This window comes from Symphalangus syndactylus, chromosome 21 (genome assembly GCF_028878055.3).
Source record: "Symphalangus syndactylus isolate Jambi chromosome 21, NHGRI_mSymSyn1-v2.1_pri, whole genome shotgun sequence".
Taxonomy (NCBI): Eukaryota; Metazoa; Chordata; class Mammalia; order Primates; family Hylobatidae; genus Symphalangus; species Symphalangus syndactylus.
Genome location: NC_072443.2, coordinates 25,722,569 through 25,739,797, shown reverse-complemented (window position 1 = coordinate 25,739,797; position 17,229 = coordinate 25,722,569). Strand labels below are relative to the sequence as shown.

Here is a 17,229-nt window from a genome sequence, read left to right as displayed (position 1 = left end):
CTACTTGGGGGGCTGAAGTGGGAGGACCACTTGAGCCCAAGAAGTCAAGGCTGCAGTAGGTTATGATCATACAACTGCACTCCAGCCTGGGTGACAAAGCAAGACCTTGTCTCAAAAAAAAAAAAAAAAAAAGGAATTGGATTTTTTTATTTTTATTTTTTGAGATGGAATCTTGCTCTGTCACCCAGGCTGGAATGCAGTGGCATGATCTCAAATCACTGCAAGCTCCGCCTCCTGGGTTCACACCATTCTCCTGCCTCAGCCTCCCAAGTAGCTGGGACTACAGGTGCCCGCCACCACGCCCGGCTAATTTTTTGTATTTTAAATAGAGACGGGGTTTCACCATGTTAGCCAGGATGGTCTCGATCTCCTGACCTCATGATCCCCCGCTCCCCGGCCTCCCAAAGTGCTGGGATTACAGGCGTGAGCCAGCTCACCCAGCCAGAATTGGATTTTTAAGTGTAGATGTAATGAACTTTTGAAAAGCCAAAGACAATTTGGAACAGCTTTTCAAACTTGAGATGAAAAAGCCAGTATCTTACAGGATAAGTTATTGTATTGCTTTGGCTGAAGAAATGAACATCATAGGTGAAAGACCAATAAAGCCTGGTAGAGTTTATTTTGCTGAATGCTTTCTAGATGAAAAGTTAGCAAAAGAAATCACAGCACTGCCACTTTGCAACAATACAGTAGCTCACTGAATTAAAGACTTAACTGCAGACTGGTTTTGTCTGCAGAATTACACTTTTGCCTTAGAAATGGAGAGATCTACGGACTGTCTGGACTTGCTATTTCGGTTATATTCATTTCCAGCACTGGCAGTCATCAAAGGTCTTTTATTTGAATGCATGACAACAAACACAATGAATGCTGAAACATTCAAAATGTACAATAACTTTTCGAATCTCATCATTTATCCTGAAACAATTGTGTTTACATTTGAAATGATGGTACAAAAGCAATGGGTATAACTAATGGTGCCTTAAAACAAATCAAGGCAGTGGCAACAAAATGAACTAGTAATTGTTGTATTCTTCACCACTGTCTATTTGCAGAAAGAAAAAGAAAAAAAAAGCGAGTTTCACCTGAAAAGTCCTGGATGAAGCAGTAACAGTATTGACTCTTGTATACATCATTTTAATATTTTATGTGGCAAAATGGGAAATATGCATAGAAGTTTGTGCTGCATCCTGAAATATGACAATTGTCTCAAGGAAATGCACTTGTCTATTAGCTTGAACAATATGTCATTGCCATTTGTTCTAATCAAATACGGTTTGAGTTGTGAGTTGAGCTGCCCTCTGTTTTCCATGGAACACCAATTATACTTGACTGAGAAACTATGTTTCAGACTCAGGTATTTGTCAGTTTTTGGTTTGGTTTGGTTTGGTTTTTTAATGAACAAAGTGTGCCTGTCATGTCAAGGAAAATAACAGTATTTGTTGCCAATAATAAAATTCAAGTTTTTAAATAAAAATTACAATTTTGGGAAACTTCTGTTGGACACCTTGAGCTTGATAGCTTCCTAGTTCTAGAAGACTTTTTTGATGAGCCCAGTGGTCATGTGCTATTAACAAATGTGATTTTTTTTATATATTATATAATGAAATGTGGCAACATTTAGAAAATTTGCATAACTCAATTAACTAATAATTTCCAAATGAACAATGCAAGACATTATAAAATCACACATAGGTGAAAGAGCCATTCAAAGTGTGAGAGTGGCCAATGGATTTTAATGTATCAGAATATAAAAAGTTCATTGATATGGTTTCAAGTTCCATCTTGCATCTCTCCTTTAAGGACCTACCACTTGTTTTGGTATAACGTTAAATTAGAATATCCAAATTACCTGAAAAGACTATTAAGCTATTTCTTCCTCTTCCAACTACATATGTGTATGAGATCAGATTTTCTTTATATTTTCACCAACATAACATATTGTGACACATTTCTTTTTTAAGAGACAGGGTTTCACTCTGTCACTCAGGCTGGAGTGCGATGGCATGATTATGGCTCACTGTAACCTCTAGCTCCTGGGTTCAAGCTCTCCTCCCACCTCAGTCTCCCCAGTAGCTAGGACTATAGGCATGCCCCACCAGGCCTGGCTAATTGTTTTTATTTTTCATGTTTTGTAGAGATGGGGTCTGGCTGTGTTGCCTAGGCTTGTCTGGAACTCCTAGCTTCAAGTGATCCTCCCACCTCAGCCTTCCAAGTCACTAGGATTACAAGCATAAACCCCCGCACCTGGTCAACTGCAACAAATTAAATGCAGAAGCAAATATGAAAATCTGTCTTCTGTAAAACCGGACGTTAAGAAATTTGCAAAGATGTGAAACAATACTGTTTGCATGAAGTTTTTTTTTTTTAAGAAAATATAGTTTTTAAAAATAAATTAGTAAGTAAAGATTTAAATAATTTTTAGGGATCGAATGTAGGCAGTGTCCTATCAGTCAACTCAATAGTTCTAGATTGGACTCATAATTGTTGAACACCTGTTTCTGAAACCCTCCTCTCTTCTCCATCTCTAATTTCCACTATCCAAGACAGGCCTTTATCTCTTACCTGATGCAAATGATCACCCATCCAGCCTCGCCCACTTAAAACCCATCCTCCAGACTGCCATCAGCATGCCAATGGAATGCTGGAATGCCAGGAATTCTTCTAAGAATTCCTCCACACCAGGGATGTTCAATCTTTTGGCTTCCCTGGGCCACAGTGGAAGAAGAATTGTCCTGGGCCACACATAAAATACACTAACACTAATGGCAGCTGATGAGCTAAAAAAAAAAAAAAAAAAGAAAAGAAAAGAAAAAGAAAAAAAATCACAAAAGAATCTCATAATGTTTTAAAAGAGTTTTTCAATTTGTTTTGGGCCACATTCAAAGCTGTCCTGGGCCACATGCAGCCCATGGGCCACAGGTTGGACAAGCTTGCTCTACACTATTTAAAAATCCTTCAGTGACTCTCTACTGCTTTTAGCATGGAGTCCAGTCTTCTTAGAATGACAGATGTCCAAGTCCTGCCTTCCTCACAAGCTTCATCTTCCTCATTACCTTTAGTAACATGAAACTGAGTATAGTTTCCCACAGCTCTGAGACTTTGCTCTTGCTGTTCTTCTCTCCCCTTCCTCAACCAAAATCTCATGCTCACTTAATACCCAACACTCACTCAAGACTCACTTAATATCCAACACTTCTGGGGCCTTTCCTGACCCTCCCTTCCTCACCTCACCCCAACTCTCAACCCCACTTCTGGACTAAGGGCCCTTCCTCTCAGTCCTCACACAGACTTCTATCATAGCTCTTAGGATGTGCTAAAATTAACCATTTATGAGTCTGTCTCCTCTATTCCACTATAAGCTCCCAAGACATGTATCCCTTGTCAATAGCCAAGTACCTGTTACTTAGTAGGTAGTTACTTGGTACATATTTAACTGGATGGTAGAAACAAGTGGAAATGCTTCCAAAATTATTTTATGTCAATACCGTACAGACATCAAAACAAATACTTTGGCCCCTTGAATTAGAATTTCCTCATTCTCTGCACTTGGATTATTATAAAACTATTTTCATCTATCTTGTAAATATAAAAACCCAGATGCCTTTTGCCCGGAATTCTTTGTAAAGAACATAAAATCTTTCAGGAGCTTTCAAAACTGATATCATCTTATGTGTTGATTTGTTGAATGCTTTTCCTTAAAAATAATAATTTGTTATTATCCCCATAGCAATGTAAAACATACTTCAACATCTCAAGAAACATTTAAACTTCAGGGTATTCTAACAGATTTTTCTAATGCAGATGAGTAAATCAGACCACATATTTTCAAATTCTAGTTATTCTTCAATATGGTAGTGCTTTATAAATGTCAGGTACTTTTCTAAGTACTGGGGCACAGCTGTACATCAGACAAACACTAATCTCTGTCTTTGTGGAGCTTATACCTGGCTGTATGAACATTCTGGTCCATATGGTATCCATATAATAGAAACAATTACTATTTCTGAGACATATGAACTCAGTTCTACTGGCACTCATATACTTCCCAATAGGCCACCTGACCAACCAGGCTATGGCACAGACAGCTGTAGTTAGCAAGTTCTATAAGCTGTTTCCTTACAATGGTGTAACCTATTCTTTTGTATGTTTTAAGATACATACAAGAAGAAATCAGCTTACATCATGTGTAACATATATTAATACCAACAAAATAATAAGTTATAGATCCATAATATAATAATACTTTGGAACACTGATAATGTTTATAATAACTACCACTATTTAATATCTGCCATATGCGGGATACTATGTACTTTATATACATATACTATCTCTAATGTATGTAACGGCTGGGAGAATGGTCAAAGATCGAGGTAAAATACGCACTTATGAAATCTTGCCAAACACAATGCATACTAACAGACAAAATACATCAAACATGCATAGCTATCAACAGGAAGAATTTTATGAAGGGATAAAAGATCAAAAGGTTGTCTTTAAAAATAATTCTCTAGGTCCTGTTTGCAGCAAATTATTAGCATCTGATATCAAAGCACAGTATACCATATTGAGGAAATTTCTCCAACCAGTAACCTAATCATCATACAGATGAATTAGCAAAAGGTTTGCACATCTCAGAACATCCTGCTCAGTGCTAAGAGAATAAACTTGATGCCCCGTTAAGTACTGTATGTATAGTCTGTACAACTTTGCATATTATGGACTGATTGTGTGAAGATAAAATTAATAGTGTCCCTGGAGACAGCTCTCTGCAACTTCCTTTTATATGAAAGCATCAAAGGAGATGCCATATACCACTTTGTCCTCTTCACAAATATTTTCTGAGCACCCACTATGTGTGAGTGAGTCATCCACTATGTAAAGTAACTCCACTGCTTCCCAGCAGGTACACAAGGTCTGTCATCTGATGGGCAGCCAGAGAGGCACCTTGCACAAAGTCAGGTCACACAGTTGAACATCCCAATAAACAGATGCCTTATAAACAGACCCTGAATCACAGCAATGCTGCAGTTCCCTGAAATACCTTTTCAGCATCCCATCCTTCTAGCCCAGCAGAAATCCAAGTGTCTAAACTGAAAACAAAACAAATTTTTCTTCCCCTTTAACATTTCATTTCTAAAGAAATGAGAAGTTTTTCCATTTGATTTCAGAAAATATCCACATACTATAAAATGCATATGGTTCATACAAAATCATATATATGATGGAGTGATGTTTGGTGTTAGTCTGAAGGGCTACCTGTGTACCACACTCTCTAATAGTAATAATCAAAACTCACACAAAACATCCATATGAAACAAGTGCACTTTCCTAACTTTTACCCTGTAAATGGTTCTTAGCTCATGAGGGTGTTTTCTGGTTTCTATTTATAATGATGAACTTTATCCACTATAGACACCAAGAGATAAAAATGAGGTAGGTGAGCTTTGTCCAAAAAGGCAGAGAGCATTAAAAGTTCCGTGGTTTCTTCTGCTTTCTCTGACTTGTTGACAACTCCAAAAGTTTCATTTCCACACATATGAATGAAAGCATCCTCCTAAACACCGAATATGGGAATACTGTCAACTCTTGCCTGCTTTAAAGGACACTAAAATCTGAACTGCCTTAAAACAGAATGGTGGAGGACCAAAAAGTATCTTCTAATCCCAACTCCCCTTTCTCTCTCCCTTTTTCCTCTCCATTCTTCTTTGTGACACGCTTTCCTACACAAATCCGCAGAGTCTAGACAGTAATACATAGTTCAAAATTACCCATCCCTGTACCCTTCTACTGTAAAAAATGTATATGCTCTGGGAAAGGATCTCAGTTTTCAGGAAGAAAACTAATGAGCTAATTTACATTGTACTATAAATAAATGATAACTTGTTACTTTTCCTAGTAATATTTACTTTTTAAGGAGAAAAAAAATCTGAAGGCAATTAACCCCAAAGAACTGAATATTTTATAGTTGAATTTTAGGATCCACGGAAATTAAGTAAAGAAAATTTTTGACCAAAAGACCCTTCACCATTCCTTTGTATGAGGCTTTGGCCTACATGGATCTGCAAAGGCCTAAAGCTAAGAAACTTCTAACCATTATACTTTTCTTTTATATTTTGACTTAAACCTTCTCTTTTCCCCCAAAGAAAAGGCTAAATTTGGAAGGTGAGTTAAATTGAGCTAAATTGAGCTCACTAATATAGAAATGGAGCACAGTACTTGTGAATGTTCAATACATAGTTGCTTCATAAACATGTTGATTAGAATTTATGTTTTGCAAAACTTTCATATCCAAAATCTTCTTCCGCCTTCCCTTTTTAACACAGATAACACATATTTGTCAAACTGAATGAGGGATAAGAATATAATTTTATGTCTTATTTAAAGGCATGAATGCCTTATATGCCACATTTTTTCAAGAAGAATTTTAATTCTGGAACTTTTAATTCAGAATTTAAAACTTGAGGTTTTTTGTTTTGGGGGATTTTAGGAAATTTTTGTTTGTTTTTATAAGTCTCTAGGGATTTATATTGAATTTCTGTAAACAAGGACAATAGTATGTGCCAGACAGAAAGACTAGTTATAAAAATGTTTAAGATCGGAGAAGAAGAAATCAGCTTACATCATGTGTAACATATATTAATACCAACAAAATAATAAATTATAGATCCATAATATAATACTACTTTGGAACACTGATAATGTTTATAATAACTACCACTGTTTAATATCTGCCATATGCGGGATACTATGTACTTTATATACATACACTATCTCTAATGTATGTAACGGCTGGGAGAATGGTCAAAGATCGAGGTAAAATACGCAGTTATGAAATCTTGCCAAACACAATGCATACTAACAGACAAAATACATCAAACATGCATGGCTATCAACAGGAAGAATTTTATGAAGGGATAATTTAATACTGGAATTAGAGAGGAAATCTGAATTCTCAGTTACTAAAAGACTATGCAAATTTAATACAAAGTTGATGACAATTATTTATTCAAACAATCACCATACCTCCCCAAAATTGCTTTTGCTTACATTTTCTGGATACTTTAGGCCAGGAGTTGGCAACTACAGCCTGCAGGCCAAATCCAACCTATTGCACAGCTGTCACCTAAAAATGGTTTTTACATTTTAAAATGATTACATTTTAAACGTTTATATAAGTGCCTGCATAATATCCTCCATCTTGTCTCTTGGCCCACAAAACCTAAAATATTTACTATTTGGCCCATTACAGAAAAAGTCTGCCAACCCCTGCTTTAAACAAAAGTGTTTAGAGGCACTGCAGTGTCATGGCTTTGAAGCCTGCATACCTATCTGTAGCATTTACCAGCTACGTGACCTTGGGCAAATCTCTTAATCTCTGAGCCTCAGTTTACTTGCCTATAAATTGAGATACTACTATCTAAATCAAATTTCTAATATGGCATGAGATAATGTGCAATGTATGTCAAGTACTCGACACATCCTAGACACTTAATAAGTGTTAGTTCCATTCCTGTTCCCATAAATTATTATGACCATTGAGTAAATCTCCCTCTTATTTGTGTGCATATGGCCACAGGGAGTGGAAAATGATAGATTACAGGTTGCACAAAACCTGTTAGTCATACCTTGCATCTACATTGAATTTTTCCCCCAGAGCACTTTCACGCGTATGCAATCAAACTGATTACAAAAGAGCATAACTATGAAAATATCATAATTGTAGAATTTGTAAGTCAGACAACTATTACAGTGAACAGTTCCTAAAGATGTACTAAACTGGCCATAGGTTCAGTAAACAGGTTCTCTTGTCGATGTCCTTCTCTTTTTCTGTTTCCAACAAGCATGCTCAGAATTTCATCTCCTAATCTGATTCTGGATTTTATAGACTTGTCCTGTTGCCCTGCAGAGTGTCCTCTTCCCATCAGCCTACGTCATTCCATACAGTGTTAAAGTTCCATAAAATTCTAGCAGACAAGGGTCTGGGGGACCAAAAGTTAATTTGGCAGTAAAGAGGAGAGGATGGAAACCAACAAAGTCACCCTTTAGTTTTACATGTCCTCTGTTCAGTTTAACTCTCAGATTCTTTGATCTGTGATTCTCAACCCTGTGTTTTCCACCTGACAGGTACCATCAGAAAGGTGCTCTGTGGCCTGTATGTTTTTCTTTTTTTTTTTTTTTTTTTTTTGAGACAGGGTCTCACTCTGTTGCTCAAGCTAAGTGCTATGGCTCAATCACCTACTATGATTTTCAAAAAGGGGATGTGTGGCCCTTGAAAACATTTCCTCAGTGATTTTTTAATAGTCCTTTAAGGAGGAATTCCCCATCTGCTAAAGAATCACTGCCTTAAATGACTTAACACAATAATTCTAGTGCCAAGTATACCACTCAGACTAGCGAAAAAGAAGAGCTAGATTTACTGAGTCTTCACCTGTATGAAATACAAGTAGATTCACATTTACCTTTGATTATGATCCCTTAGAAAAAGGAAAGATAGTGGACTTGGTTTAAATGCCTATCCTACCTAAGGTTGTATTTTATGACTTCATTACACCATCCCATAATTGGCAGTACCCCCAGAGAAATAATGGAGAATGGTGTAAACAGATTTCTTATGTTCATATGATCTGGCACCCACATAGGTACAATGAGATGGGAATCTTTAAATACAGGTATGGCGAGCAAAGGGAAAAGAGACCTCACAGAAACCAAGGACTCCACAAATAACCTATGAAAGTTACAAAAAATATAAAAGTAGATACGAATAGATAATCTGATCAAAGTAACCAGAGTGCTGAAATGCCTGGCTTTTTAAAGAGAGTCATAACTACTTTCTCATAAAGAATGATGTAGCAGAGAAGAGACCAGGTGATCTTGGTTTGGGGAAAGTACAAGTTAAGGGAAAACACAGAAACAAACCCAAGTTTTTAGGTTGGATATTTAGAGATTCTCAAACACTTGTGTCTGTACGTTCATTTATTAAAATACATTTGTTAAAGAACAAATTTTTACTTTAAGAAAAGATAAAAGGGAAATATCTAGCAATCTAATTATCAAATTAAATTATATTGATTATAGAAATTCACGTATTCAGGGATTCACTCAGTAAATATTTATTGAGCACCTACAATGTTCCGGACACGCTTCCAGATACTATGAATACAGTAGTGAACAGAAAGGCCATCAATGCCCTTACAGAGCTTACATTCTACTGGGAAAGACAGACAATAATCAAAAAGCTATATAAGATAATGCCAGGTGGCCATGATGTGCTAAGAAGAAAAGCAAAGCAAGGTCAAGGAAGAAAGCCAGAGATGCTATTTTACCTAGAGAGTTCCCGGAGAGCCTCCCTACTATCCTCCAAACCAGTGTGACAACCAAGCAGTTTCAGATCTGAGAATTCTTGTCTCTTGTCCTTTTTGAAGTCTGAGCAATCTTATCCACTTCCACACGTTCAATTCTGACCTGTCCAGAGTTGATGCCTATTACTAGCTCTGACCTTTTCTCTGAGTTCTAATTCCATGTTGCCAAGAGTATAATCAAGTCTGAAATGAAACTTGCCACTGAGACCCCACTCTGTCCTTCTACCCTCACCAAAAGATTATCTTCATTTTTCCAGAAACATCTAGAGGAATTAAAGATTTGACTGTTTCTACTCTTTCATTCCACTATAGAAAAGTGTTAATAGTTCCCTCTCCGAAATGGTCCCCATTCACCCCTTAGTACTCTACTCATTCTAACTACCTTTATGTTTAAGAGTAGCTAGAAGTTTGCTTGAGGAAGCAATGATATTCATGTTTTCCCCTGCTGAACCACAATTGGACCTTATGACCTTCCACATCAAAACTAAATGTCTGTGCCTGGTTTTCACACCCTCTAAAATCAAGCTACATCAAACCTATCTGTTATGGACTGAATGGTGTCCCCCCAAAATTCACATGTTGAAGTCCTAACCCCCCGTACCGCAGAATGTGGCTACGTTTGGAGACGGGGCCTTTAAAGAGTGTAAGTTAAAATGGGCTGTCAGGGTGAGTCCTCATCTAATCTGACTGGTATCCTTATAAGAGGGTAGAGACACCAGGGATGCCCATGCACAGAGAAAACGCCACATGTGAGGACGTAGTAAGAAGGCAACCATGTACAAGTCAGGAGAGAGGCCTCGGGAGAAACCAAACCTGCCAACACCTTATCTTGAACTTCCAATCTCCCAGAACAGTGAGAAACAGATTTCTGTTGTTTAAGCCACCCAGCCTGTGGTATTGTGTTACGGCAGCCCTAGCAAACTAAAACATTATCCCATCATACTTCTATCTCTATTCTTCAACATGCAGTCCTTATGAATATCTTCTAAAATAGCACACTAATTCTTGCCCCCAAATTTTTACCCAAGCTAGAATTCTTGCCTGTAATATTCTTCTTCCCTTGATTAAAAGCATGGGGTTCTGAAGTCAAACAAACCTGAGTTCAAATCCAAGCTCCATTCACTTAATAACCATCCAGCTTTAATTAACTTCTCTAGGACTGTTTTCTCATCCATAAAATGGGTATATTAACTGCATTCAGCCAGTATGTAGGTTAAAGGTGGTAGTGTCATGAGATGCCTAGCACAACTCTTGGCACATAATACACACTCAATGATGGTAGTTATAATTATTATTCATTTTTCAAAGTTCTAATTAATACTTCATTGTTAAGCATTTTGGCCTCTTTGGACCATCGGCCCAACTTGAAGAGAACATAGGAGAAGAGGAGGACCACAGAGTCAAGTCTGGAACCCTTCAGGGCCCTGACGCTGCCTGCAAACAGTGGGCAGCAGATGTGATGGGGAGCCATTCAGGGGTTTCTAACAAGATAAAAACACGATCAGAGTGGCAGCTGTGTGTAAGTGATCAGGAAAGACTGCAACAGTCAATGCGACAGGTCATGAAGGTCTGAACTGAAGTGGTGCTCCTGGGTATGGAAAGAGGGGAACTGTTTAGAGATTTCACACATTTAATCTATAGGCAAGAGACTGAACACAGAAAGACAGGGGAGGGGCCGGGTGTGGTGGCTCACGCCTGTGATCCCAGCACTTTGGGAGGCTGAGGCGGGTGGATCACCTGAGGTCAGGAGTTCGAGGCCAGCCTGGCCAACATGGTGAAACCCCATCTCTTCTAAAAATACAAAAATTAGCCGGGCGTGGTGGTGGGTGCCTGTAGTCCCAGCTACTCTGGAGGCTGAGGCAGGAGAATTACTTGAACCCCGGAGGCAGAGACTGTAGTGAGCCGAGATAGAGCCACTGCACTCCAGCCTGGGTAACAGAGCGAGACAGGAAAGGAAAGGGAAAGGGAAAGGGAAAGGAAGGAAAGAGAAGGAGAGAGAGAGAGAAGGAGAGAAGGGAAGGGCAGGGCAGGGAAAAGAGAGATGAGGGTCAGAGGTAACTCCAAGGCCTTGAGGATGATAGTGGTGGCACCAAGAACAGAAACAGGAGACCGGCCTGGAAGACAGTGAGACTCCATCTCAAAAAAAAAAAACAGAGACAGGACAGCCAACTGAAGGACAGAGGGGGAGGCACCAAGTCTGATTTTAACCTTCACATTCGGTTCCCTGCAATGCTCCTGCCACTCTACCTCACCCCTTATCTGCACTCTGATTGGGGCAGTCTCTGTGCCCTACTCATCCAGTAAAATTTCAAGAAAGAATCTAAAAATTAATTCACACCAAGGCATCAACAGTAACCCTTCTTAAAGGTTATTTGCATTTTAAGAGAGGCCCCCAAAAATGAACAACCATGAAGTTTGGAGAGCCGACAAACCTAAGTGAGGTATGGGGTGGAGAAAGCATGTCCTTTAACATTGTTATCACCACCCAGTCCACCTCCTGCCTGCTACAATTTGGCTGCAATCTGTCACTCTGCCCTAGATTTTGACATTAGTGTTGGGTTTAACAATCCCTTTCTTATCTAAATGCTGGATACTGTTCAATACTAGAGGTAAACACACAGAACTGTTTTCACTGGCTGTTTACAAGATATGAAACCTTACCACAGAAGAGCAGGGTGGGAAGGTCCATGATATATCAGCCTCTGCCATCTTTCATACAGCTCATCTCTCAAGATACTAGAAATGCCAAGGGTAAATTTGGCAGCCTTGCCCAGTGATCATTTTCAGTTTCCAAACTCTTATCTTCCACCTCAAATTAAATGCACCTCCTTTCCCCATAGCAAAAATACAACATAGAAAGTTCTTACGGCCTTCAAACAACTTTTCACAGCTGTTATGATTAAAAAATAAAACATCCTTTCATTTTTTTTTCCACCCTGGGTTATTTGTTCAACCAAAATTTATGAAGTCACCCTGTGCTATGCTATAGAGGTGAGGGAATGGGTGTGGAAGGGGAGGAGAAGGGTAAAAATCAGAACTCACACAATTCCTATCTTCAAAGTGTCCTCAGTTCATCTTCATTCACAAGACCTAATCCCCACATCTATGGATCACCTTTGTAGCTCTGGCCCTTTTAAACCTCCAGCAAGCCTCCCTAGGTTTAAGATGTGGACCTCCACTGCCAGTGGTCCAAATTTCCAAAAAGATCTGACCCACATGGAATCTAAGTACATTACCTCAATGATTCTCATAGGAATTATTCCCAACCATGCACATCTTCATAAGTGTGTGCACTGTAGTATGTGGACATGCAAGGGTGAATAAATAGGAGACATTGTTTTAAGAGTGGTGCCGAATCACTGAGCAGATTTACTCAGAACTTTGTGTCACTTTCTGTCACATATTCATGGTGTACACACTTATTCACTGCACTGTGCCAAATACTGCACAAAATGAATTAAAAAGAAATCCATCATGGTGCATCCACTGTGTAGAATAGTATGGCAGTTCCTAAAACAATTAAACATAGAATGACTTGATATACCCCCAAAAGTAAAGAAAGCAAGGATTCAAACAGATACTTGTACACCTATGTTCACAGCAGCATTATTCATGATAGCCAAAAGATAGAAACAATCCAAGTGTCCATGGACAGATGAACGGATAAACAAAGTGTGGTATGCACACCTACACACAACCTGGAATATTATTCGGCCTTAACAAGGAAGGAAATGTTGACATTTGTACAACATGAATGAACCTTGAAAATATTACGCTACATGAAATAAACCAGTCATAAAAAGATAGGTATGATATGATTCCACTTACATAAGGTATGTAGAGTCATCAAATTCATAGAGACAAAAAGTAGAAGGGTGGTTGCTAGGGACTTAGGGGAGGGAGAAATGTAGAATTATTGTTTAATGGATATGAAGTTTTAGTTTGGGAAGATGAAAAAGTTCTGGAAATGGCTGGTGGTAAAAGTTGTAATATGAAAAGTACTTAGTGGCACTGAACTGTACACTTAAAAATGGATAAGATGGCAACTTTTATGTATCTTTTATCACAATTTAAAAATATATATTTAAAGCATTTAAGGATATAATGAATAAAACTTTCCTGAAATAAAGAAATATAAAGCCAGGCATGGTGGCTCACACCTGTATCCCAGCACTTTGGGGTCCAAGGTGGGAAGATCCCTTGAGGCCAGGAGTTTGAGACCAGTCTGGGTAACATAGCAAGGCCCCATCTCTACAATAAAAGAAAGAAAGAAGAAGAAAGAAAGAAAGAAAGAAAGAAAGAAAGAAAGAAAGAAAGAAAGAAAGAAAGAAAGAAAGAAAGAAAGAAGGGAAGGAAGGAAGGAAGGAAGGAAGGAAGGAAGGAAGGAAGGAAGGAAGGAAGAAAGAAAGAAAGAAAGAAAGAAAGAAAGAAAGAAAGAAAGAAAGAAAGAAAGAAAGAGAAAAAAGAACAAAGAAGCTTGGCATGTTGGCATGCACCTGTAGTAGTCCCAGCTACTGATGAGGCTGAGGCAGGAGGATCACTTGAGTCCAGAAGGTAGAGGATACCATGAGCTATGATCATGCCACTGCACTCCAGCTTGGGTGGCAGAGCAAAACTCTGTCTCAAAAAAAAAGCAAAACTTTGGGAGGCTGAGGCAGATGGATCACTTGAGGTCAGGAGTTCAAGACTAGCCTGGCAAACATGGTGAAACTCCATCTCTACTAAAAATACAAAAATTAGTTGGGCGTAGTGGCATGTGCCTGTAGTCCCAGCTACTCAGGAGGTTGAGGCACAAGAATCACTTGAACTCGGAAGGCGGAGTTTGCAGTGAGCCAAGAAGGGGCTACTGCACTCCAACCATGGGCAACAGAGGGATACTCTGTATCAAAAAAAAAAAAAAAAGAAGGGAGAGAGAGAGGAAAAAGAAGAAGAGGAGAAGGAGGAGGAGAAGAAGGAGAAAAAGGAGGAGGAGGAGAAAAGAGAAAAGAAAAGAAACTAAAAACGTTGTTCCCCCTCTGGAAACCAGTACTTTTCAAATCCATGAAAAATGAAGATGTAGACACAAAGCAAGACACAAAAAGACAACAAACCACAGAAAAATATTTTGACCTCAGTTGAGTAAGTACAGGTGGAGCATTTACAACTGCATGTCTCAACCTTCCTTTCAGTATTAGACCCACTACGGGGTCTTTTTAGACATCTTTCCCCTAATCATCCCCTGATGAAAGTTTAATACCACAGATATACTGTATATCTATTATGCACTATGCCCCCTTTGGGGGCCACAAACTATTGTAATAGCTAAGAATTTTCCCTGAAGAACCAATTTTTGCCCTCTTGGAGATAATATCACCCTCTCTAAGAATGTGTGATTTACAGTATTAGACCCTCTACAGATTCACAGTACTAGGCTGTCTAGCAAACTTGACTGAAACAATCAGAGGACTGGGGATGCACATAAACTACTCAATGCTAAAATGTATCCAAAAGTCTTCTACCAATATTAAAAGTGCCTGCATGTTGCTAAATATCTGAACACTGAAAAAATCATTTTTAATGTCTCCAAATATCTGGAGGTTGCCATTTTATAGATATAACATATAGGTAATTAACAGTATTTTGATAAGTTTAATTCAGATATTTGGTATCATGTATAGAGAATGTAGCATTGTGATTATTGTTTAATATAACCATGAGAGAATTCACCATTTGTCGTGGTTATATTTCCCATTCTATCAAAAAGACACATGCACCTGTATGTTCACTGCAGCACTTACTCACAATAGCAAATACACGGAATCAACCTAGAAGCCCATCAACAGTGGACTAGATAAAGGAAATGTGGTACGTATACACTGTGGAAATCTACACAGCCATAAAAAAGAATAGAATCATGTCCTTTGCAGCAACATGGATGCAGCTGGAGGCCATTATCACAAGTGAATTAACACAGGAATAGAAAACCAAACACCACATGTTCTCATTTATAAGTGGGAGCTAAACATTGGATACTCAAGGACATAAAGATGGCAACAAAGACACTGAGGACTGCTAGAGGGGGGAGAAAGGGAGGCAAGCAAGGGTTGAAAAATAACTATGATCACTACCTGGGTGATGGGATCAGTTGTACCCCAAACCTCAACATCACGCAATATACCCAGGTAACAAACCTATACATGCACCCCCTGAATCTAAAATAAAAGTTGAAGTTACAAAAATAAATAAATAAAATAGAGCTAATTACAGCTACCTAAAAAATGCTGTAGGGCTAAATGAGATCTTGCTGGTAAGCTCCCAAAACAAGTGTTTAATAAGTGTTAATTCCCAATCCACTAACTCCATCACAAGCAGTAAATATTTTCATTCACTACGTTTGAAAGGAAGGTATTTTACTTCACAGACAATCCCAAATTAAAGGAACAGAAAGTGCTTTAATCAGAAACCACATATGCTAGTTTTAAGGAGCCTCTTCACCAAAACTGTGAGGGGGCATGATGCTCTCCAAGCCTGTTAAAGATTACATAACCCTGAAACTGTCAGTAAGCAGAGAGCTGAATTCCCCTCTTAGATGTATTCATATGTCCTCCTGCTGGGGAAAATAAAGGAAATTCAACAAATTGGTTTAAAAAAATACTGCTAAACCACACACACACACACACACACACACACACACACAAATCTTAGTTCTCATGAAATCACAGTAAAATGCCTACAAGTAAAATTCATAGTAATTTTACAGCAACTTCAAAAAAATGGCTAATTTAAGAGAAAAATCTTAGAAAAATCCCACCGCCCTTTTTGACATCAGCCAGGGGCTAGGTAACACCTGGATGCTACTTGTTTAGAAATATCAGCCCTTCTCACCCTCGAGAGTTCAGCATCAGGCCAAGAAAGCCAAAAGGTGAAGTACAGCCAGGGCCCTTGAGATCTTCCTGTTAACCTGGGAGAAAAAAATCAAGAGGCCTCCAGATCAGTGTTAGCTATGAGCTAAAAGAAAATGGTGTTTTCAGGAGCAATTCATTGTTGGTCTCAGAACAATTAGAAATCTTTCCCCTCAGTAATGCTTTCCATGGCTCTGTAGCTTCTGAAATGTTTCTTTTGCTCTCTGAGAGCTTTCTTGTCTTGTCTGTTACAAGACAAGAAAGAGAAGGGTTGCCTCCTCTTCCTCAGTGAGGAAAAGTCTGTATTTGAACAGCTGGATTATGCTGACCTCGGTCATCACCTCCACACTGGAGAGGATGCTGCCAAACGTTTCCGTCATCTGCGCTGTGCACTGATGTCATGTGCTAACTCCTCTCAGACTGACTCCTCTGCCACCGCAGTGCTCCACGCCTGTACCCCGCCCAACTGTGTCTTTGGCCTCAGCAGGATGATGTTAGAAAGATGGTGGAGAGGGGTAGTGGACCATACATTGTATTCTGAGGCCAAATAAAAAGACTGCAGGGTTATCTGCCTGTTTAGATGATCTGTGTGGCTGATGCCCTGCTCCATCAGGGATTATGCGGGGTGGTGAATGAGACTTGGAAACTTTTCTCTCCTTTTATTGTCTAAACAACCTACCGTCTAACAGAAGCAAAAAAATATTCCACCCAGCCAGATATTTCTTTAGATGTCAGATTTAAATAGAGGAAATATATATTACCAAATGCTTAAAATTTACATCCTCTTCGGGACAGCACCTTCAGCCACTACAGCAAATTCACTAATCCCAATGAAGAGAATCTCTACTCCATTCTATTTAGAAATGTGCTTTTATTCAAACAAAACCCCTTAACATATACAGATTGTCATGAATCTGGGGATCCAGCCAAATCATCAAATTTCAGGTTTTCCTCATTCATAAAATGGCCATTCACACATTTTA

The 17,229-nt window shown here is 38.8% G+C and overlaps 1 protein-coding gene across 2 annotated transcripts in view; it reads right to left on the bottom strand.

Moving 5' to 3' along the window:
* The window catches only part of NFKBIZ (NFKB inhibitor zeta), a 38,502-nt gene that overhangs the window by 15,649 nt on the left and 5,624 nt on the right, over positions 1-17,229 (bottom strand). The window contains exon 2 of one of the 2 annotated variants that reach the window (XM_063629978.1): positions 16,230-16,305. The exons of the other annotated variant lie outside the window; for it this stretch is intronic. The gene's annotated coding sequence lies outside the window, so the exon portion shown is untranslated. The remainder of the gene's footprint in view (positions 1-16,229; positions 16,306-17,229) is intronic. 2 annotated transcript variants of the gene reach the window in all.